The sequence below is a fragment of the Pezoporus wallicus genome, unplaced genomic scaffold (assembly GCF_028554395.1).
Source record: "Pezoporus wallicus isolate ANWC-B61680 ecotype Strahan unplaced genomic scaffold, APGP_CSIRO_Pwel_v1 contig_708, whole genome shotgun sequence".
Taxonomy (NCBI): Eukaryota; Metazoa; Chordata; class Aves; order Psittaciformes; family Psittacidae; genus Pezoporus; species Pezoporus wallicus.
The window spans coordinates 522164-545194 of record NW_026642310.1 but is presented as its reverse complement, the minus strand read 5'-3'; the positions used below and the strand labels follow the sequence as shown (position 1 = coordinate 545194).

The 23031-nt window shown below is 41.0% G+C and overlaps 1 long non-coding RNA gene across 1 annotated transcript; it reads right to left on the bottom strand.

The window, feature by feature from the left end:
* Positions 1-11736: 11736 nt before the first annotated feature.
* On the bottom strand, positions 11737-22495 carry LOC130609609 (uncharacterized). The gene is made up of 3 exons (XR_008974822.1): positions 21949-22495; positions 21714-21865; positions 11737-11956 (listed from the first exon to the last, which is right to left on the bottom strand). It is a non-coding gene; the product is annotated as an uncharacterized LOC130609609 (long non-coding RNA).
* Between the last annotated feature and the right edge of the window lie 536 nt (positions 22496-23031).

The following is a 23031-nucleotide window of genomic DNA, read 5'->3' as shown; positions in this document are numbered from 1 at the left end:
GCAGGCACCAAGATCGGCCCCAGTTGGTTTGCCTGCACAGACAAGAGAGACAAGAGAGAGGCAAGGGGTGAGAGCAAGTCTGTATCTCACTGTACCAGCTGGAGTCAGCGCTATTGTCAGCAGCAGTCAGCGAGGGGGAGGGGAAAGGCAAACGATGCCATGCTCACCCTCGCCTGCTCAACCTCAACCTGCTTACACCACCAGTGGTAATCAGGCTTCTGTGGCACTAGCAGCCTCTGAAAAGTGGCCCATTTTGTGGGCACAAACAGAAGAGCCTGTAGAAAAAGGGCTATTATTAATTCCCATCTGCTGAAAGGAGGCTGCAGCTGGTTTGAGAGGTTTTCCTGCTAGCTATGCAGATCTGCTCAGAATTTTAATGGTTGTTTACCAACCAAACTCTGCCGCTGAAAGAGCAAGACTTTTCCAAGCAAACAAGATGTGAACGTCATTTCAGCTGGAAATAAACCTGTTCTTTCTTGTGAACATTTTTCTGGGTGAGCAAAGACATTTTTCAACTGTTCTTTTTAACTCATCCTCTTCCACCTAAGAAGGATACAGAAGAAGAGGTTCCTTGAAATATACAAAGCATTTTTACACATACACAAAGCCTTTTTAGGGGAAAAAAAAAAAAAAAGGATTAAAAAAAAAAAAAAACCCAAATATTTTGGGTGGCCTATGACTGAAAGGAAGGGTAGCCCCCCAAAAACATTGATCCACAGTTGAAGTAGTATTCATGTAAAACTGGTCTCTGACCAATTATCCTAGCAAGCCCTGAAATAAAACATAGTATACAAAAGACTGAAGAAGGGGAAAATGAAGAGGCTTTGTTATATTCTGGGGACTGACAAGACATATGGCAGGCTTTTTACCTTACATTTTCTGCAGTCGCCATAAACTTCAAAAGGATTGTTACTGCTAAGAAATTAACATTAAAGAGAGTCTTTAATCAAACTCTCTAGTGCGTGTTATTTATATTAGGAATTAAGTCTCTGCAACCGTGCCTGTACTTTATGGCTGCATGTAACTATAAGCCCAGCTTCTGTGGTATTAATCATGAAACTTCTTTGTTACACATATATTGTACATTGCTGAAAGGAGCAATGGAGAAAAGCCTCAGGTAGATGCAAATAAAGAAAGATTTCTCACTTGAGTGCATTTGAAATCCAGGCATTACTTTACTCCATGGACTTCGAACTGTCTGACCTGCAGAGGGTATTTACAGCTGAAATGACAGTCCCTGAACGCAGCCTAGCATTCCTGGTATCACTGCTGCAATTGAGGGAGAGGAAATATTCTCTAGCTTCTGCCATTTAGCCGAAAAGTTATGAGGCCCCTGCATTTAGAGAGCACTATGCCTGAGAAACTGAAAAGACAATGGAGTTAAGTGAAGTAGTAAATGGTGGCCAGGAAATGACCAGGAAATGAATAGAACATTGAGGCAGTGCTAGGGAGAGGATTGGACAGCCTGATGTTTTTCCATCAGGTCGTGCAACTGAAAATATTAATGAGAAAATTAAACTATGCATCTTTCACTAAGACAGAAAGGAAAAATGATCTGGACAGTCTGACCTTCTAATCTGAGTTAAGTAAACACATAAACAATAAAAATGGACTAATATTTCAAGGAATTTCTTTTTAATGACTGTAGCGGTTCAAGTTACCATGAGATATTTTCCTGTAATATAATAGAATCCCACTAAATGGTAATCATTTGACTTCTGGTAATGGAGACACCAAGGCTCTCTGTGTATTGTGTGTCTCTGTTACAAGAGTCCAGAGGGTAGATTATGCTACTGAGAAGAGTTTCACCCATATAGGCCTGAATTTATTCTCTCTTACTAAGTGGTAACCTTCAGTTTTGTGCAATGGTGGTGCAAAGTGAATTTCTACTTCAGTCTAGCTAATTCAAGGAACAAACTTTTAAGACAGTATGTGACTGCAAACAGTGTGGACTGTTAAATATTAGGGATGATTAGATACATTTTTTGAGAAATAGGACTTCCCTGTTCATTAACAAATACTATTCCTGCTCTGCAGCTCAGCCTACAGCATAACACAAACAATGTGTTGGGAAAAAATGTATGGGAAATCAAAGGAGGAATAAACATGGTAAAGTTAATAGCATCATCTAAAATGATCAGAGAGAGAGAGACAAGGCTTTTTGAGCTGCGAACGCACACTGCCAGCTCCTGTCCAACTTTTCATCTACCAGTACCTCCAAGTCTTTCTCCACAGGGCTGCTCTCAATCCCTTCATTCCCCAGCCTTGGGGTTAACTGGGGGTTACCCTGACTCAGGTGCAGGATCTCGTACTTGGCGTGTTGAACCTCATGAGGTTCACATGGGCCCACTTTTCAAGATTCTCTGAGTCCCTCTGGATAGCTTTCCCTCCCTCAGGCATGTCAACTGCACCACTCAGCTTGGTGTTGTTGGCAAACTTGCTGACGGTGCACTCAACCCCACTATCCATGTTATTTATGAAGATATTAAACAGTACTGCTCCCAGTACAGACCCCTGAGAGACACCACTTGTAAGTAAGTGATCTCTGTCTGGACACTGAGCTGTTGACCACTACTTTATGAACAGTCAACATCAGAAAGAATGTGGATTTTATGTCATACAATGTTGAAAGTCAAGTGCCTCTGTATTTTTACTGCTCATCTGAGCAAGATTAAAATTGACCACTTGAGGTAAAGCTAGTCAAAATAAATTTGATTTAATAGGCAACAATAGTTTATTTAAATGCTAAAAAATTTCCTTAGTGGAAGCAACTTCTTAAAAAAGATGCACTGAAATTACCTCAGCAGTAAACTCAGCAAGAGTACAGCACTACCTAATCAGCATCAGGCAGTGTGACATGATTAGTTCACACACTACTCCTCTGTTCCCAGTGTATTCCAAGGTCATATCAGTGTATAGGTCGTGCAGGTCAAATGTACAGAAGTCCTGCAGAAGTCAACGATACAGCTTACCTCTTGCTGTTCTTCCTTGGACACTTACTCATACACTCAGAGACTCATGAAGATGCCTACAGGAGCAGACCTGTTGTGTAATTGACCACATGAGAAGTGGTATATTAGATGTCCCCAAAGGCCTTTATGGGCTGGATTACATCTCCTGTGCTCTTTCTGCAGTCAGACAGCAGTGGGCTGATAGCTACAGAAAGGATGACACCACATCATGAGAGCTGAACAGCCTGGGATTCCTAGGCAACAGCTTGCCACAGTAGGGAAATCCATCCTAATTTGATTAATAGGAGAAAAATACTTGGTCTTGTTTGCACAAAACAGAATATTACAAAGGCACTTGGGCTGATCCTATCAATATGATGTATCTCAGACAAACTGAAAGCTCCCTGATGCAAAGCTGTTTTGTAGAAACTGCCCTTTCTATTGTAAAACTATTCTAAAAATCATAACCAGCTTATTTAGCCAATGACTCACTATTTCAAATGCTACAAACATGTAGCAATAGGACAAGGGGTAATGTGTTTAAACTTTTTTAAACAGCGGAAGTTCAGGTTAGATATAGGAAGAAGTTCTTTACTGTGAGGATGGTGAGGCACTGGAACAGGTTGCCCAAAAGAGTGGTAAATGCCCTATCCCTGGCAATGTTCAAGGCCAGGTTGGACAGAGCATTGAGGAACATGGCCTAGTGTGAGGCATTCTTGCCCATGGGAAGCGCCTGGGACTAGATGATCTTAAGGTCCTTTCCAAGCCAAACCATTCTATGATTTGATGATTGATTGACTTTGTCTTGGAAGATAGTATCACTTTAAAATTCTAATTAAAGCAAATAAGTGCTGAGAATGCTCAGCATAAGTCTTATAATTTTATAGTAGCCAAGTCATCAATTTGAAATAGGAACATACCAAATAAATATGACAAAGTAGAAATTACAAATTGTCTTTTAGAAATACTCTGCCATTTACTCAAAACAGACCAAGCAGACCACCTGGCTCCTTAATATAGAACAGTAGTTGGGTGAGCTCCATTAGGGGAAATTGATTTCAGCAGAGATGGTTTTGGAAAATAAAATCACTTCCAAAAAAAAGTCATAAGGAGCCACTTGTTATTCCCTCCTCTTCCATTTCAAATCTGCTTCAGGGAAAAATCTTTGAGGAGCAAGAATTTAAACATGGCTTCCTCGTGTCTGCTTCCAACAGAATTTTTATGCTCTACTTCTGATTAAAGGATCTGTTCTTATCAGGTTTACACAAACATCACATTTCATGGTTTCCAGATTTTAGGTCTAACTCCTTTGGCTACAATTGCTCTCCTCCTTATTCTTCACCTCTTATAAAATGAATAAGTGCCTCATATGAATCACTTGCTTAATGTTCAAATTCGGTTAAAAGAGTTGCACCAGGCAAGAGAAATGAAAATTAGGATCTTGAAGTCATTGAAAACAGAGTTATTACTAAAGGCTAGAGCTCCGTTGCTCCCCTTTATAAATAGCTATTTCTGTCTATGAAAAGGTGCTGTCATTGGTGTTTTTAACCATTGAGTGTGGTTCTGTAAAAAGCCAGTGCAGAGCCTTTCCCCATTCATTAATATCCACAGCTGAATTCAGTTTTAATTTCAGTGCTGCATCTTGTGGGGTAAAATGTTTTCTTGGTCACATAAGCAGAGATGAGTTTGGGTAGGCAACCATAACTGAAAGTAGGATGATAAAACTTCTGCTTTGATAAAAAACAAAATCTCCAGCTCATGAAAACAGAATCAAGCTGATTGTTGTCATGTTACTTCAATAAACCCAGGTTCATATCTTAGAATTGCTTGGGGTTCATGTAGCAGCCTTCAGTAAATCATTACATTTCTCTGTAAATACAAAAGAAATGAAACTACACCTTTTTGTGTATTCACCCTTTTTTGTGTCTTGCCTTCTTGTCTGTCATGTCTCTATATATCATGTGCTTCTTAGAAAAGACAGATCTAAATTTTTTCACTGTAAATTTCACAGAATCACAGAAGGGTTGAGATTGGAAAGGACCTCTGAAGGTCATCTGGTCTAACACCCTTGTTCAAGTACATCCACCTACATCAGGTTTCACAGGACCATGTCCAGACAGCTTTTGAGTATCTCCAAGACTGGAGCTTCCGCTACCTCTCTAGTCAACCTGTGCCAGTGTGCAGAGCATATGCAAACTTCATAAATATTTTATAAACTTCTTATGTAAGCATATACAAAATTTATACATTGCCTACCACAAAGAGCCCTGTCCTTGTCTGGTATGTGAAAGCTACCTAAAATAAAGAACAAAAAGAGCACAAGGGTTTGTAAACATGGGAGTATCTAGGATCCCGGAGCAAGTAACAAAACACTTCAGTACAAAATTATGCATGTAATCATATTGTCATACATGAAGGGTCAAAGAGTGTTTTACCTGCTTAATGCTATTTGAAGCACTTCAGTGACTCCTGAAACAGCATGAAAACTGTCAGCAGTAGGATGGAGACTTCAGTGCATGCCTAATGAAGAAGGGCTTGAGAATCACTATTCTAACATTATGCATTATTAATATGAAATGGTGTATACCACGTTGTACTGCTGTATAACATACAGCTCATGCATTTCCTCAGAGATATCTGTGTTAGCTCTAAGTCTGGTTGAAAATCAGGGTGTTTTCTGGCCAGGCAGAGGTCAGCAGCAAGACAGCTGTTTTGTTGGAAGACTAGGCTTTACTTTCTTCCTTCACACATTTGCCTATTCAGATTGCATGTAACTTAGGGCTGAGTTTGCCTCACAGTCTAGGTAGTTTTTAGCAAGAATTTTGGCTGCAATCCCTCCTTTCTAATTCAAGTAGTTCTCTGAAATGATTGACAAAATACAAAGCTTTTCCAAAGTTTTTTTTTTTTTTTTTCTTTTTGACCGAGACTTTGGTTTTGTCTTAACAAAAACAATCAACCAGGCAAATAAACATCCTTAACTAGCTGATTTGGTATAGAGGGAAATAAAATTGGCGTAAGCATAAAGATTACTCCAGATGTGGATAATATAGAAGTATGTATCTATGCCTATGCATGGTTGCTAAACATACTGCAAAGGACAAGATTTTCACATTAAATACTGATCATTTAATCTGTTTACATCCGTTAACATGTTGGTTATTCAGCTCCAATGCCCATAAACAGCATCATTAGCAGCATTATTGTAAATAGAATCATAGAATCATAGAATAGGTAGGGTTGAGAAGGACCTCAAGATCATCAAGTTCCAACCCCCTTGCTGTGGGCAGGGACACCTCCCACTAAACCATGTCACCCAAGGCTCTGTCCAACCTAGCCTTGAACACCGCCAGGGATGGAGCATTCAGAACTTCCTTGGGCAACCCATTCCAGTGCCTCACCACCATTACATTAAAAATTCCTCCTTATATCCAATGTAAACTTAGCCTGTTTAAGGGGAAAATAGAGGGAAACTTTTGCTGGGCAGTGGCTTTTTGCTAAGGGTAGCCAAACTCCAGGAAATTAGCTTTAGAGGAACATTTCTGGTTCTTTTTTTTTTATTTTTAATTTCCATTTAACAACTTTATCATAATCTGCTGAATATGAAACAAATTCAGCAGATCGCATAAAATCACTCCTAAACATTTGGGAGGTGTAAAACACTTAGCAGCGCTACAGTGTCCTGGCTCCGTGACTCAGAAACCTGCTGTGTACCTGCAGAGATTTCTTGGTGTCATCATCATTTGCCCACCCAGGTAATACATATGTCTCACACTTGCTGTCTCTCTCCAATGCACATCCAAATTACCTCAGAATTACTGAGCAAGTTCATTCTCTCCACCTAGACCTATGACCTCCACTCACTTTTCTAATGGCTTCCTGCTGACTAATCCACCCTAAAAAGGGTAATATGAGAACAGAGAACGAAAAACATCACTTTTTCACTTGCTGGACAGGTAAAAATCACAAAATGCTAGTGAGTTTGAATGCATCTGCTTTCTTAAACTGCAAATTATTCTGAACCTAGTAACCAGTTTCATACACACAATGCACAGTCACTGAAATATGCTCATACACAACATGCAGTCAGCTTTGTATGACTCATATAAGCCAAATCTTTATTGATTTTCACAAAGACAACAAAGCTAAAATCGTATTCCTTCCACTACATTTCAGAACAGAAGCATGTCCACCTTTTAGTCAGTGACTATGGAATCTGAATGCTTTGCACTCTCAAACAGTGAAGATGGTTTAATGCACAAAGAAATTTTTTTTTAAAATGATGGAAAAAGTCAGCTGGAGAAACACTTTTGCCAAGGTGAAGTTCTCAGTTCCAAAACTCTTGCCATGAAAGAACATTCTGACCCAGAATGTAGCCCCTGACATTTACTAGAAACCCCTCTAATTCTGCCTGAACTACTTCTGAGACAGTGTCATTGCAGTACTTACTGAACTATGTGAGCCTCAGCTAAAAATTAAATACTTTTAAAAATTCTACCTTTTGTTAGAGCAATATAAATCCATATGAGAATAAAATCAGTGAAGCTACTGTTTTCTTACATCAGAGGTTCAGATTATGCAGATCATGCTACCCAATGCTAGAACATATATTTCATGAGTATTTTTAACTGTATTGTTATGCAGCTACAAGAACAATGACAGAGAATGAACCTTTCTCCTACCACTATGTATTTCATATGTATTACTTTTCAACTGCATTGCTGGTATAGGTATGCAAAGAAAAATAAAACAGACAGCTCTGATCAGTGATTGTTTTATTTTGTCAATCATGGGGGAAGCTTCAGAAGGAAGAAAACGTTTTAAGAAGGAAGCAACACTATAGTCTTTTCATTTTTACTTCAGAAAAAATGCTGGCAACATACTCAACACAGTTCTCTGGAAATCCTTAACTGTTGCCCATCATTATTCAGCATAAGCACCGCTAAAAAAAGGCACTTTAAAACATTTTATTTTGTCTTATTTGTTCTTTATTTGCAAAATGCCCTGACACAGGATGGATAAACATCAAAAGAAATGATGGCAGGTATTGATCCAGTTATATGGATTCAAGTTAACATGGAGTAGCTCAAATTGACACTTCACAGTACAAGTGCATAAACAGGGCAAAACCACAAAGTCACAGTTTATAGTTTTCAAACAAGCTGTTTGTACCATTATTAAGCGATAACTTTCTCTAACAAGTCTTTCCCATGAAATGTGTTATAAGTAGCATAAGAAATACCCTCCTTCAAGTTTTATTTACTGTCCAAGTCCATTATGCTGCTCAAAACATACAGCTTTCCATATGAATTTAGGGTGATTTCAGCCATTTTAATCAGTGCTGGGGAAGGACATCATCTGATTTAATCTATGATAAATCCTTCATTTATGGCACAGCAGCACTGAATTTTAACCCAAACCAGGTGAGCTCTATTGTATTTTTAGATACAGAAATCAGCCTCCAAATGAACTCAAGAGGTGTGTGCTTGCATCCAAGGGCAGGTTTTGGCTTTGAGACATTTTCAGTCCAAATCAGATAAAGCTGATTTTCTATGACTTCAGCAGTTTGAAAGAAGAATTACGTCATCTTCCTGCTACAATTAGACATTTTATTTGTATCACAAGTAGAGAGTAAACTCTGAGCAATCAGTAATTAAAAATAATTGACTTACAAATTGAAGAGTCAAGCCTTCTTGTAAACTACAAACACCTCTTTACCTTTATTTAGTTAATTGTAATTAAAGTGACCTTGTGCTTATGCTGTGGTAAAGTTAGGGCCAAAGTTAAAACAGCAGCAGGAAGCTCTTTGGAACCGTAAGAAACAGTTTTAATTTCATTTATTTTTAGTAAAGAGACTAACTAGCCCTCCAAACATGAACAAAGCATATGAACTTCTGCAGGTAAGTTGGCAAATCATGACAAAAACATTGCTATGGTTGGAACTACTGAAATGATGACTTTCAAAGGCTCATTTTGCTAAATCATAGCCATCATTCACTGAGACAATCAGTGGCTCTTATTATACTCATTAAGCCCTTTCTTAGAATCAGAAATTCAGACTTTGGCCTCATGTAGCTTTGGCACTACCAGATGTTCACATAAAATCCCCAGGACTCATTTGCTTATTGTTTGTTTAGGACTCTTTCTCTCATGTCACATTTCAACATGGTGTAGCTACAATTTTTTTCTCCTCAAACTTTCAAAAACAATTCAGCCTCAGCAAAGCACACACACACAGCTTCAGGCTGGTAGGAGAAAGTGAAAGTTAGGAGTGAATCACACCAGAGATGTGTATGACTACTGGAGGGCTCTGGCTGTGGTTCTGCATCAAGGTTCCCAAGTGCTTTTCCTCTGTAGATCTCATAAAAGTTCACAGATGTTAAAAACAATTAGTCATGCTGAAGGACTTGAAACATGTTAAATGGATGTTAAACGCTTTTCTCAGACCTCATAGCAGCATTACAGAGTTGAAGCTAGGCCATATGTAATCAAGTGCCAGACAATTTTCTCCATCATGTCATTGCCCCTCAATACACTGCTGATGATTAGTTTCGATCCATGTAAATATTGTGCAGCATGCAAGGAGTGTACATCCAAGTCTCCTGAAATCCATTTAATGTTATACTTAAATAAATAACTACACTTGTGAATACAGTAGGCAAATGCTGACATGAACATTAGTAGAATAGCCTTCTTGTTTCCTTCTAGGTGAAACAAAATTCACCAAAGTCACTTCCTTTCTTCACGCCCCTCACTCTACTTTCCTTTCTCCACTCCCCTTTTTCTTCATTGCACCAGTTTCATACTTCTTACGCTTTGCTTCAATACCCTTACTACCATATAAGTTCTTACAAGTTCAGTGGTGGTATTTTGCCCTCACATTTCTAAAAGCGCCAGTCCAAAATGCCTTTGTCTTAGCTGCAGCCATCTCTCTGCTTTGTCTCTAGTTGCCCCATGCTTTAAATATCCACTTTAAACTGTGCTTCTCTTAGGCTAAACAAGAAGGTTGTGACCAGTATGCTCTTAAAATCCCTCTTCTAGACATCTGTTTTGGAGTAAGAAATAAAACAGTTATCAACAGTGGTGTAGAGACTCCAGACTGGAGAGAAGCTCTCTTCTTCAAACTTGAACTTACTCCTCTTTTCTTCTTTTCCTTTTAGCTGATTTTCATTCCGTCAAATTACAAGGAAAGATTCATACTGTCTACAGGCAGCATCTACACAGTTTGTGTTTCTGCCTTACTGTGAATAGTATTTCTAACCACTGGAAACAGTTAACTTCCCATGGAGCTGCAGACATGAGGAAAGGAGAGAGAAGTACCTGAGTCACTTTTGCAGGTACTTAATAGCTGGGTCAGATATCCTCTGACTGGATCTGTTACACTGTGCCTAAGGATTTACATTCAGCAAAGGTCTGTGACAGCACTCTGCCTAAAGTACTCTTTGGTGTATAATAACAGAGACCCTGTGAGGATGAAATAACACAGAGCCCTTTACAGATGTTCTTCCTGCTAGCTGCTCCTTCCATATGAGCAGTTTACCCAGGCATTGCATCCTGCAGATTATTATTTTCATGAACCTGCTCCCCTGGGAAAAAAAAAAAAAAGGCAACATCTTTTCATGTTATTTTCTTTCTTACTCAGCACCGGATCCAGGCTCTTCCCTATGCTAAAGGAAAGGTTATAATAACAAGGGCTCACAGTGCTTTGAGTCTTCATTAAAACATACAAGGGGATGTGTCAGCTTCAGGGCAGACATGGAAGATGCAAACACAACATTGGACTGTTTTGTGTTTATGTATACCTAGGCAGGCTTTCCTGAAGGGTTTGGAAGTCTCTCTCATACGCAAACAAAGACAGCTTATTGGTTACAAATATTAACCTCAAAAAAATTAGTTACCTGTACAGCTTTTCACACTTGTATAAAGCAGATATTGCTTTCCATAACAACTTCTTCTGAAATGAAAGTGAGAAGAGGTCATGCCTTTCTGTTTTCAACAATATTTGTAATATGTTGGCTGCTCTGTAAACATAGTTTATTCACTGGTATGTCAAAAAAGAAAAAAGAGGAAAAGACAATCTTTTGTTAAAATGGGAAAAGCCCAACTGTCAGCCCCTAAGGCATCCATCTCTAGCAATGCCATGGTTTAAGCCCAGCCAGTAACTCAAAGCCACGCAGCCGCTCACTCACTCCCCCTATTCTCCCTCCCTGCTCCTGGAGGGATGGGGAGGAGAATCAAAATAATGTAATTCCCATGGGTTGAGATAAGAACACTCCAGTAACTAAGGTGTAACACAAACCACTGCTGCTGCCACCAATAATAATGATAAGGGAAATAACAAGGGGAGAGAATACAACCACTCACCACCTGCCGACCGATACCCAGCCTGACCTGAGCAGCGATTTAGCCCTTCCGGGTAACTCCCCTCAGTTTATATACTGGGCATGACGTGCTGTGGGAATACCTCTTTGGCTAGTTTGGGTCAGGTTTCCTGTCTGTGCTTCCTCCTGCCTTCCCCTCCTCCCTGGCAGAGCATGAGCCTCAGAAAGTCCTTGATCAGACTAATCATTACTTAGCAACAACTAAAAACATTGGTGTTATCAGCACTGTTCCCAGGCTGAAAGACAAAAACACAGCACTGCACCAACTACTAAGTAGGACAAAAATGGCTGCTACTGCTGAACCCAGGATAAGCATCTATCCTCCAAAGCAAGAGTATCACATTTATGTATATATCACTGATTATAATCAGACTAATATTTAAACAAGTATTTTATCTAAAGGCCTGAACATAGAGAGGAGATGGAGATAACATCATTTTACTAGTCCAATAACTTTTACAGGCAGGACAGCTGAAACACAAAGACACCCATTTCACTCTTGCTCATGGAAGTCAGAGGAAGTGCCTCAATGAGGTGGAAGTCTCCTGGTTTTCCATCCTCATGAGACTTTATCAGTTCTGTTTTGCCTCTTTCTCAGATGTTTTGATCCACTCTTTTGTGCTCATCCTTGAGGAAAAATACAGAGAAGCAGGTAAGTAGATGGTAAGGCTTGGTTTAGTTAATCCTTGATGCCAAAAGATGTCTCAGTAGTAGGAGAAACTTCAGACAGAGGAGAAACAGGGAAACATGGAAATTACTAACTTGGAAATTTGAGATCTAGTGGATCTTTATTCAGTGCAACAAAATTTAAAAAACACTGTAATATAGCAGCAACTGTTCTATGCTGTTCAAGTATTATTTTACATTCAAAGTACTGATTAGAGGGCTTTTTTCCCCCTTGGTCATATGAAGACACTCATTCGGCAAGAGTGTCAGGAAACGAATATAAATGTTTTTGTGAGCAAAAACCTGTTTCAACTCCCATGATTACAATTTAACACAGCTGCACCCCAAGAGAACAATAGTAAGATTTATTTCTTTTATAAGTCTCAATTTTATAAAGAACAAAACATTTATGTTAAGGAAAGCTGTGAGCACAAGAACTGTCTGGAAGGATGTGAAGACAAAAGAGAGGAAGCAAAAGCACAAGAGAGCAGGGATTCACATGCACTTATGAAAGAGGAAATAAACATGTTTCCATCTAACACTTAACTCATTTATTTTAGGTACTTAAAATGAATCATAAACTCTTCATCATTCTAAGCAGAAAAACTGCGTAAAATGTAAGGCCTATCTTACATGCTTGCTATAGGCGCTTACTAGTTGTGTGCAAAGCATAAAAGGTGGGAACCCAGGCAGAGGGTCTGCTTGTGTTTTATGGGCAAAACCAGGTCCCAGTGGTGATTTTATCATCTCCTGATAGTTTGCCACAGCTCCCTTTCATCTCATTTTTAAATGTGGTTTGCTGTTGCCACAGGATGAGCAACTTTGAATCTCTTATCTGCTCAGGTTGTGCCGGCTGCATGTATGTGGGGCAGGTACATGTGCCTTGCCACCTCACCTTGCCCCAGGGAGATGAATGTTCGCCCAGATCAGCCACTAAGGGTGCAGAAGTGGGGGTCAAGGATGCTAGGATGTATTTTGTGTCTTGCCAGTCAGTACCTGGGGAAAGGCTCAGCAATTCTCTTAGTCTCTTCCACCTTTAGTGTACAACTTTCTATATAAATCTTTCCTGAATCAGTGGACTTCCTCTTACTGCAGGTGTCTCCCTAAAATGAGCCTCCTTCCCATGGTGTTACCAGTCTGATTAAGAAGGGCTGCTGTTCCCTACCAGTGACCCAGCACTCAGATCCCCATCATCAACATGCTGCCTTTGCAGCCAACCCAGAAAGGTCCCCATGCCTGGGGAGGAGATTAACTGATGGGAAATCTCATTCAATGCAGTGACTGTGTCAAGTCTGCAAGAAACATCCTACCCCAGTTTGCTCTTTTGCAGCTAAGACAAGCAAGTCTGCTTCTCAGCTGAGAAAACAGAACAACCATTCATGGGTATTATGAAAAATGAAAATTGAGGAAATAGAAACAATAAAAAGCAAAGCCTGGCCATCAGAAACAACCACTAAGCAGACTACAGCCTATGAAGAGAGATGTTCCCTGCATTTATTTCACTAATACATAACCAAATTTTGTATGTTTAAGTTGCTTCCACTAGTCTGAAAAGTTATTGTTTGGGGGGAATGGGAGAAATTATGTCATTTTATGAGAAAGACATAAAAAGAAATGCTCAGCTACTTTCTAAATACTGCATTAGAAATGAAAACTTATTCCAGCTCCTTTAATTTGGTAAATGCTTTTTTCCAAAGTGTATGGCATTTCTTCATCACCTATCCTGAACTACCAGTATCATGCTTCTCTCTGACAATGGTTTCTGTATGTCAGTTCAGAGATATCAACATTCAAAAGTGAAAAAAGTTATACATTTTAACAGAGTGCTCAGTCAGGAAATTCAAGTTTTATCTCCAAATCTGCTGCAGATATAAATCCCTTTAGCAAATCCTTCGACCCTTCCGTGTTTCAGCTTCCCTGACTGTAAACAGAGAATCAGCTATTTTTAAATTGCTGTGGGAAGCCAAGATGTATTCTTCTGTGTACAAAACCAAAATACCGGTTCTGAAATGTGATCAGCTATCACTCTCTGTTGTTAGAGGCTACATATTATGATTTGCAAGACACAAATATCTGTGTGCTGCTGTTTAGATGTAAAATTAGAAGTATGATAATTCCACGTTACTTTTTACATAAGGTATATGAAAAAAATTCTAAAGGAAGGTAGAGCATTTGAAAGCACATGCTAGCCATACTGTTCTTCCTAATGGTATGTTTCTGCCATAATTCAAAATGATAAAAAGGACATTAACTTAAGAATGAGTTTGGTCCAAAACTTAGACCAGTCTATTCCTAATGGATCCTGTATCAAACAAAGTATCCAGATATTCTTGTTTGGAGTGGATGTTTTCCATTCCTTTGCATATAGGGACACCAATAAATAGGATGCAATATTTTAGACCAACAGTTGCATGAGCTAAGGATGCATCACTAACACTGGCTACTAAATGCGCACATCTGTTTTGAAAGGTCAGTGCAAGCATCATCCACTTACATAGTGAAAAAAGGTGTTTCTGCTATCTCCCTGAGAACATCCTTTTCCTGAACCAAGACTGTCCCTCAGACTTTAAGTTGAAGAGAGGAGAGAGACAGAGTTTCCTCCACCGTGGTCATGCCACATGGAGCCGAACAGAGTCCCCTTCAGTGTGGCCCTCATGGAGACATTAGCAAGGAAATCCAACATCAGTTTCACCCAAACAGCATGACAGAGCATGCCAGGAGGGATATCTGTAGCTGCCTCTCAGTCAGTAAGATGGCAGCTCTGGGTGCAAAAATTCTGAAGTATTTTCTGTAAGGGAATATTCTTCTTGCTGGGACTACCCTTTATTTAGCTACCCAGCTCTCATAGCTTTTACTGAGTGAGAAATCGCACACCATTTATTCTGTGGGATTTGCAAACCCAAAATGAAACTCAGAGTTTAAACAACCAAAAAGGTCAAAAGCTGCCTTAAAAAAAAGAAAAAAAGGTCAGAGAGAAAGCCAAAAATTGGTTCAGAATTCTATCTTACCAGTGGAAGATGTCATACTTTTACTATTTCTAGACCACTCAGAAAAGCACCTTTGTTCCCTTATCTCCCGTCTTTCCAATTTAGATATCTACATATTTCTGGCAGAAATCACCTTCAAAGTAGAGGAAGGAAGGAACAGAGAAGGAAATTTCTCACACCCTACATATGCTGCATGAGCAACCAACTTTGTCTTCCCAGTAATTCCCAGTTTGCATCACTATCCATAGTTTTCAGCTGCCACCGCAGTTTTAAAGTATTTGTGCTGATTTATGATTTTAGAACCTGAAATTGCCCTAATTTCTCCTCTTATGGGTGCAGCTACCAGCTCCAATGGCAGGATTGCTGGTAGTAACAACCACAACTTGACTTGACTGCCAGCAGCCAGCCTTTGGGGGTACTGGTAAACACCCAATAGGAAAGATTACTCCATTCCTTTGCAGAGTTAAAAACAGACCAGCTACTATATGAGCCATCATCCTCCTACTTGCTGGAAGGATTACTCTGAGAGGGGCCAAATATAAGCTTTTTTCAACAAAAAGATGCTTGATATCACATTATTTGGTTATTACAAGTTTGTGTTAGGCACCCCTTACCCAGAATACAGACTATCAAAGCAAGTAGGATGAAGACCCTCAGTTTGCCATGGTGCCATTTGGAGGACAGGTATCTGCTGGCAGAGAGGCAAAGTGCTGTACAGGAAGAAGTTGCAAGAAGGAGCAAGAAGTGGAAGATAGATGATGGTACACCTCATGAAGAAAGAGGGAAATCTTTGAGATGGTCAAGAGACACTTTTTGTGTCTGTCTCAAAGCAACTCCAAAGATAGAAGGAACTGAGGGAGGCTGAGAGCCTGTTCATGGTGAGCAGTGTCTTGTTGCTTGGGCAAAGTGCAGGGAGCAGCTCATGGGATTGTGTTCCACCAAGGTGGGGAATGTTTTTCCTGTGTTGCCTGAGGTCACAAAGATCAACTGCCATGGGAGCAAGCTCCTTGAAGACAGCGTGACAGACACTGCGGCTGCACCACACTGACGCTGCACCTATTGGGGCACAAAGTTAAACTTGGCCTGGGGGCTTACCAGATAGCCCTACCATCATCTGGAGAGGTCCAGAGCAGCTCACAATGCTTGTGTAAGCATGGAAATGAGTCTCTGCCTGTGGGAGGATTTGGGGAGAACCTGACCCTATAAAAAGGCAAACTGTCCTTCAGCCACAAGGCGTGTGTCCCTCCACCTCTGATCCCAGTGAGGCTCACTGACTGCAAGGACTGCAACTGCAAGGACTGCAGCTTGCTGACCGAGAGGGCATTGCTGGATCCACGTTGTGGTTATCATATTTCTTTGTTTTCTCTCCTTTCTTTTCTTTCTCCTTTCTCCCACTGCTTTGTATCTTTTGTAAGAATAAGAATTTACCAAGACTTGTTGCTCTGGACAGTTTAGGGAAGTTAACAACAAAATTAATCTCCAGGGAGCCTATGGTTTCTCCTGCAAACCAGGCAGAGTGTGGTAAACATTCATCACCAGCAGGGCGGGATGGCACACTCTTCCTAAGCAAAATGTCCCACAGGGCCAAACCAAAGATGTTCCCTCAGGAGTACTCCAATCTATGTATTGGATTGGCTAAGTGTGAGCATGGTACAAGAAACACAGCCCCTGAAATTCAGGTTTTCTGCTGCTCACACACCAGAAACACTGTGGTCAGGAGAGTCACATTCTAATTTTGTTTACGGGGAATCACTTATAAACTATTGCCAGCCAGCTCACAGCTGTGCTGCTCCACACATCCAAGTGACTCGGAGTCATGATAGCTTGGACAAATAAACAAGTAACAGTTGAGGAGAGAAATCAAAGGCACACTGGATTAATGAAAGCCATATTTCTTACTGTTTTTCATACAAATCATTAGATGCGGAACTCATCTGCCTGAAAAAGGGAAAAATACTTTTTTTTCTCAAGGGCTTGGATTAATTTTTGTGTAGTTTGCTAATTATGTTTCTTCTAGTTTTTCTTTGGATTTCTTTTAATTGTTTGTTATAAGCAGAAAGTAAAGAAAATATCTTAATTTTGCAGGATATTTTCCTTTAAAGTCAAAGGAGCTAATGGCACTTTGCAGTAGATACTTGCATCATCGTTTTTGCCTAGGACATTTCTTTCAATCAGCACTGCTTTCTTTCACAATGTTTTTACTTCCCTCCTTGGGTGGTTTTGAGATTGCAACAGCTGAAGAAACCCTTCCTTCAAAAATCCATTTTGACAAGAAATATGTAGGTATATTACTTCTGTGTTCTAATTTGGAAACTGCTTTTGAATCTGAGGTGTAAGAAAAAACCCAAAGGTCAATTTAAAAAAATGTTTCTCCTAAACCAGGTCCAACCTGTTCAGGGAACCTTCTAAAACCATCAAGTCATTGCAAAGGCAGTAGTGTTAACAGCATAAAAAACAAGCACAGCTTCCCACATTCCTCCTTCCTACACAGGGATTGTTCTTCCAGTACCACTATCAGGGAAACAAAAATCAAGAATGTAGTATAGTTATTGATATATTTCTCATGGAAAATTAGCTACACAATTAGCATTCATACAATTAGAAACATACAGCTGTTGTGGTTTAGGCCCAGCTGGTAACTCAGAACCATGCAGCCGCTCACTCACTCCCCCCAAACCTTTTCCTCCCCCCTCTCCTGGAGGGATGGGGAGGAGAATTGAAAGACTGTAACTCCCACAGGTTGAGATAAGAGCAGTCCAGTAACTAAGGTATAACACAAATCACTACTACTACCACCAATAATAATAATGATAAGGGAAATAACAAGGGGAGAGAATACAACTGCTCACCACCTCTGATCAATACCCAGCCCAACCTGATCAGCTATTTAGCCCTCCCAGGTAACTTCCCCCAGTTTATATACTGGGCATGATGTGCTATGGTATGGAACACCCCTTTGGCTAGTCTGGGTCAGGCGCCCCATCTCTGCTTCCTCCTGGCTTCCCCTCCTCCCTGGCAGAGCATGTGACTCAGAAAGTCCTTGGTCAGAGTTATCATTACTTAGCAACAGCTAAAAACATCGGTGTTATCAGCACTGTTCCCAAGCTGAAAGTCAAAAACACAGCACTGCACCAGCTACTAAGAAGGAGAAAAATGACTGCTACTGCTGAACCCAGGGCAGTATCTACCCCTTATTCCATACCATTCACGTCATGCTCAGATCCCACATTTTTCAATAGACCATCACTATTGTCTCATATATGTATGTATATGTATATATAAATGCACATACACACATGCAAAGAGAGAGAGATCATTCCTTAGTGCATGGAAAAATCCCTATAAAGCTGCTGGGTTCATCCAGTCCATGATGTTGGGCTCCATCTCTTGTAACAGTCTTTCAGAGCAGGAGAGACAGTGTGCAGTGTTGGACTGTTGCCTGCTGATGACACTACGGAACTCGTCTGGTCACTGCTGAGCTCGTCTGGTTTCATCAGTCATTGTCGGGATGATGGTCGTAGGGAAGTCAGGGCCAGTCACTGGTGACCTGAAGACATCTAGTTGATGGGCTATAAAAGTGTTACATAGCAGGAAACAGCATACAATTGAGTTCATTAGCTGTTTTCCCCTTGAGGTATACAGCAGACTTCCCCCATCTTCCCACATTACCCACCAAGTATATCCAGGTCCCTGAGCAAAAGCAATCCCACGAGTGGGTTTGCCTTTACCTGAAGCAGGAATTACCCAGACTGTCTTCCCCAGCAAACTCTTTGTGTGCACCACGGGAACTTTGTCCCCCTCTACAATACGTAAAAGTTCTGACTGGGCTGAGCCAGCCCTGTTGGCAGATCCTCTGGTGTTGACCAACCAGGTGGCCTTTGGTAAGTGTGTATCCCAATGTTTGAAAGTCCCACCACCCATTGCTCTCAGTGTTTTTAACAGCCCATTGTACCATCCCATTTTCCCAGAGGCTGATGCATGGTAGGGGATGTGATATACCCACTCAATGCCATGCTCTTTGGCCCAAGTGTCTATAAGGCTGTTCTGGAATTGGGTCCCATTGTCTGACTCAATTCTCTCTGGAGTGCCGTGTTGCCACAAAATCTTTTTCTCAAGGCCCAGGATAGCATTCCAGGCAGTAGCGTGGGGCACAGTGTATGTTTCCAGCCATCTGGTGGTTGCTTCCACCATGGTAAGCACATGGCGCTTGCCTTGGCGGGTTGGTAGGAGTGTGATATAATCAGTGTGCCAGGCCTCCCCATATTTGCACTTCAGCCATCGTCCTCCATACCAAGGAGGCTTTAACCGCTTGGCTTGCTTAATTGCAGCACATGTTTCACACTCATGAATAACCTGGGCAATAGTGTCCATTGTTAAGTTCACCCCTCGATCACGAGCCCATTTGTATGTTGCATCTCTGCCCTGATGGCCTGACGTGTCATGGGCCCACCAGGCCAAAAATAATTCACCTTTATGTTGCCAATCTAAGTTCATCTGAGCCACTTCAATCTTAGCCGCTTTATCCACTTGTTGGTTGTTCTGGTGTTCCTCGGTGCCCTAACTCTTGGGTACATGGGCATCTACATGGCGTGCCTTCACCACCAGGTTCTGCACACGGGCAGTGATATCTTGCCACAGTACAGCAGCCCAGATGGGTTTACCTCTGCGTTGCCAGTTGCTCTGCTTCCATTGCTGCAACCATCCCCACAGGGCATTTTCTGCCATCCATGAATCAGTATAGAGATAAAGTACTGGCCACTTTTCTCGTTCAGCAATGTGCAGGGCCACCTGAATGGCTTTCACCTCAGCAAACTGACTCGATTCACTCTCTCCTTCAGCAGTTTCTGCAACTTGTCGTTGAGGACTCTATACAGATGCCTTCCATCTCTGACACTTCCAAAGCACTGGAGGGACCCACTGGCCTAGATACTTGCCCCTTCTGTCCCACACCCTGCCACTCATGACTGTCCACCCTCAGGGGAACTCTTTTGGTGGTCCTCCTATATCGTTGTCTAATACTAGACAGAACTCAAGCGAGATCCTGCTTAGCTTCCACAATCAGACAAGACTGGGTGTTCTCAGGGTGGTCACACCATAGGCAAAACATAGAGAGCATATGCAGCAAGATGGTTCTCAGCAAGAGGAGCAGAGTGCTTTCAAGGGCATTGAAAGGATATTCAGGATCTTTAAATCTTCCAGAATCTACTCGCACTGTAAATAATCCAGTGGGGGAGTAGAGAGTGTGAGGAAATGTCTCCTTCATAGGCTGACCACCCAAGGAGAGAGAAAAAGATGTATAATTGCTAAACACTTTAATTATATATCTCCCAAATTATAGAGGTGATGACCGCACTAAGAACGCAAGCCAGATCAGTTTCATGATCAATGAGTCTATTGTATTACAAGTCATTGCCATAAAGTACAGCAAAACTATAACCCTAGTCCAGGCCCCCCAGCCAGCAAACATTAAAACAGCAAATACTGTCTGTAAGTCAAGTATGACATGCTGAAACTCCGAGATCAAGAGCAACAGCTTTGAGAGCCAATAAATCAGCATTGTGAGGAGTGACTATTAATCAGAAATAATGAATGCTTATCACAATTAGGATTGACACAGTCTGGTCAGATCAGTCGTTATCTCAACCCTTCGTGCCCCACCTTGGGCGCCACAAGGGACTGTTGTGGTTAAAGCGCAGCTGGCAACACAGAACCACGCAGCTGCTCACGCGCTCCCCCCCTCTTTCTCCCCCAGCTCCCGTAGGGATGGGGAGTGGGGAGGAGAATTGAAAGAATGTAACTCCCACAGGTTGAGATAAGAACAGTCCAGTAACTAAGGTATAACACAAACCACTGCTGCTACCACCAATAATAATAATGATAAGGGAAATAACAAGGGGAGAGAATACAACCACTCACCACCCACCGACTGATACCCAACCTGACCCAAGAAGTGATCTAGCCCTTGCAGGTAACTTCCCCCAGTTTATATAGTGGGCATGACATGCTGTGGTATGGGATACCTCTTTAGCTAGTTTGGATCATGTGTCCTGTCTCTGCTTCCTTCACACAGGTTTTGCTTTGATGGGCAATTTTCACTAAAAGGGATTTATTGTCTGCATTTCCATTTCTGGTTGGAACAATTTAAATAATGGTTTTGTGACAGAAGAAAGGAGTCCAAATTTGGGGACATAAATGTAATTTTATTCTGCATTTGGGGAAAAAGCAGCCACAGAACCCACTGAAAACTCAGTCACTTACCTGTAGGTTAATAAATGGTAGAAAAATTGTTGCGGCAATCAGTTCACCAGGGATACTACTGTTAAGCAGGTTAAAAGTTTGTTGCCTGTTTTGTGAAGGCTAGTTCATTGAATATCCTGCTGATAACTGCATTAGAGGTCCAGCTTCTAAACCAAATAGTTTTGGCTGGCAACCAGACCCTTAAGATGCATTTTTCCTGAATGGCTGCTTTAGCTTCAAATCTCAGGGTTCCCCCTTAAGGCACCTGAAGCCAGGCTGTAACTTCTGCTGCAAACACCTAGCCCCTAAACAAGTGCCACCCACAGGTTTCTGTGGCAGAGGCAAGGATCCCTTCATCCTTCTGGGATGTGAAGATAACATCCACAAAGCACTTAAGGTGGATAATAATATTGTCTAGGATCAGAAACAGGACAATAATTTAAGTGCTTAAGAACATGCAATTTCTAGCAGAGATGGAAATGAGAACTAATTACCTCATTTAGTTTCCAACTATATTCTGAGGAATACCTTTGTGGTCATTCTAAGTGAGATATGCAGACATCTATAATTTTATATTTGTAATTTCTCCTCTGAGTTCACCAGGAACGTGGTGTAATACTATACAAGGACTGTATTATTGCTGAACCTGCAATGACCACAACAAACAGAATTAAATTTATTAAACAGCTTTTGTTATAAACCTTTGTTTTGAGTTACACTGAATTTTACCTTTCAGTCAGAAATTCCCCAGGGTTGCCTTTTTGATTAGTACTACATATGTAAAAAGTTTTTTGAAGTAAGTGACTGAAACAAAATCCTCCCATTTTTGGAATAAAAGGGAAGTAGAAAACCATGCACTTGCCTCAATCACATGTAACAGCCATAGATTCATTTTACACAACTCCTGTGAAGGTAAGAAAAATAAAAAAGAAAAGAAAATCTCTTCAGAGAATGAAAATCAACATTTAACATGGAGGAAGTTAAATAAAGAATGCCATGCATTTAAAGATTAGTTTAGTTTTATGGAAAAAACGAACACTCATACTTCCTCTGGAACACCATATATCAGGCATGAGATGTACACCTGCTTCCTCTGTCATTCCTCAGGGGAGCAAGGCAGAGCAGAACCCAGTTCCTGCTCCCCAGCTGGCCTCAGGGGCATTTCACCTCTGGCTCTTCTTCACTTTCCCAGGGAACAGCCACCAGAGTACCTTTCAAGAGGACTTCTGGCTTTGCCCAGGCCCTGCTTTGCTTTCCTTTCCTGCAGACAGTCCTATTAGCTAGCGCTGCCATGCAAAAAGAGCACCTCCAAAGACACCTCCGTTGGTAGCAGGTCTCCAGGAAAGAGGGCACCAACAAGCCCTTTCTTATCAGGTCCCCTCATCCAAAGGTGGATTTCCTGGCCTGCTTGCAGCTCTACTGAATGAAGTTGCTAGGGTATTACAGCTTGTCTGGTGGATTTTGTTACTGCAGCCCTTCTCAATGGCATTTGGCTTGAGACTACCAAGTTGCTTCCCAGCAAGAGATTACAAACAAGCCAATACATCAACTCCTCATAATTATTGAAAACAGCAAGCTGTCCAAACTAATGAACTACATAAAAAGGGGGTTTAGTACATTAACAATTCCCTGAACTGCCTACTTAGCTTCTTTTGGTATGCCTCTGCTAATGGAAAAGTGGCACAGCTCACATAACAGTAGGATATTGTTGATTTGTAATGAAGGATGTTGGAATTCTGCCCTGCATAGATGCATGTATCTCATTCATGTAAGAAAAAGAGTAGCCAATTTACTGCATTGACGAACAAAACT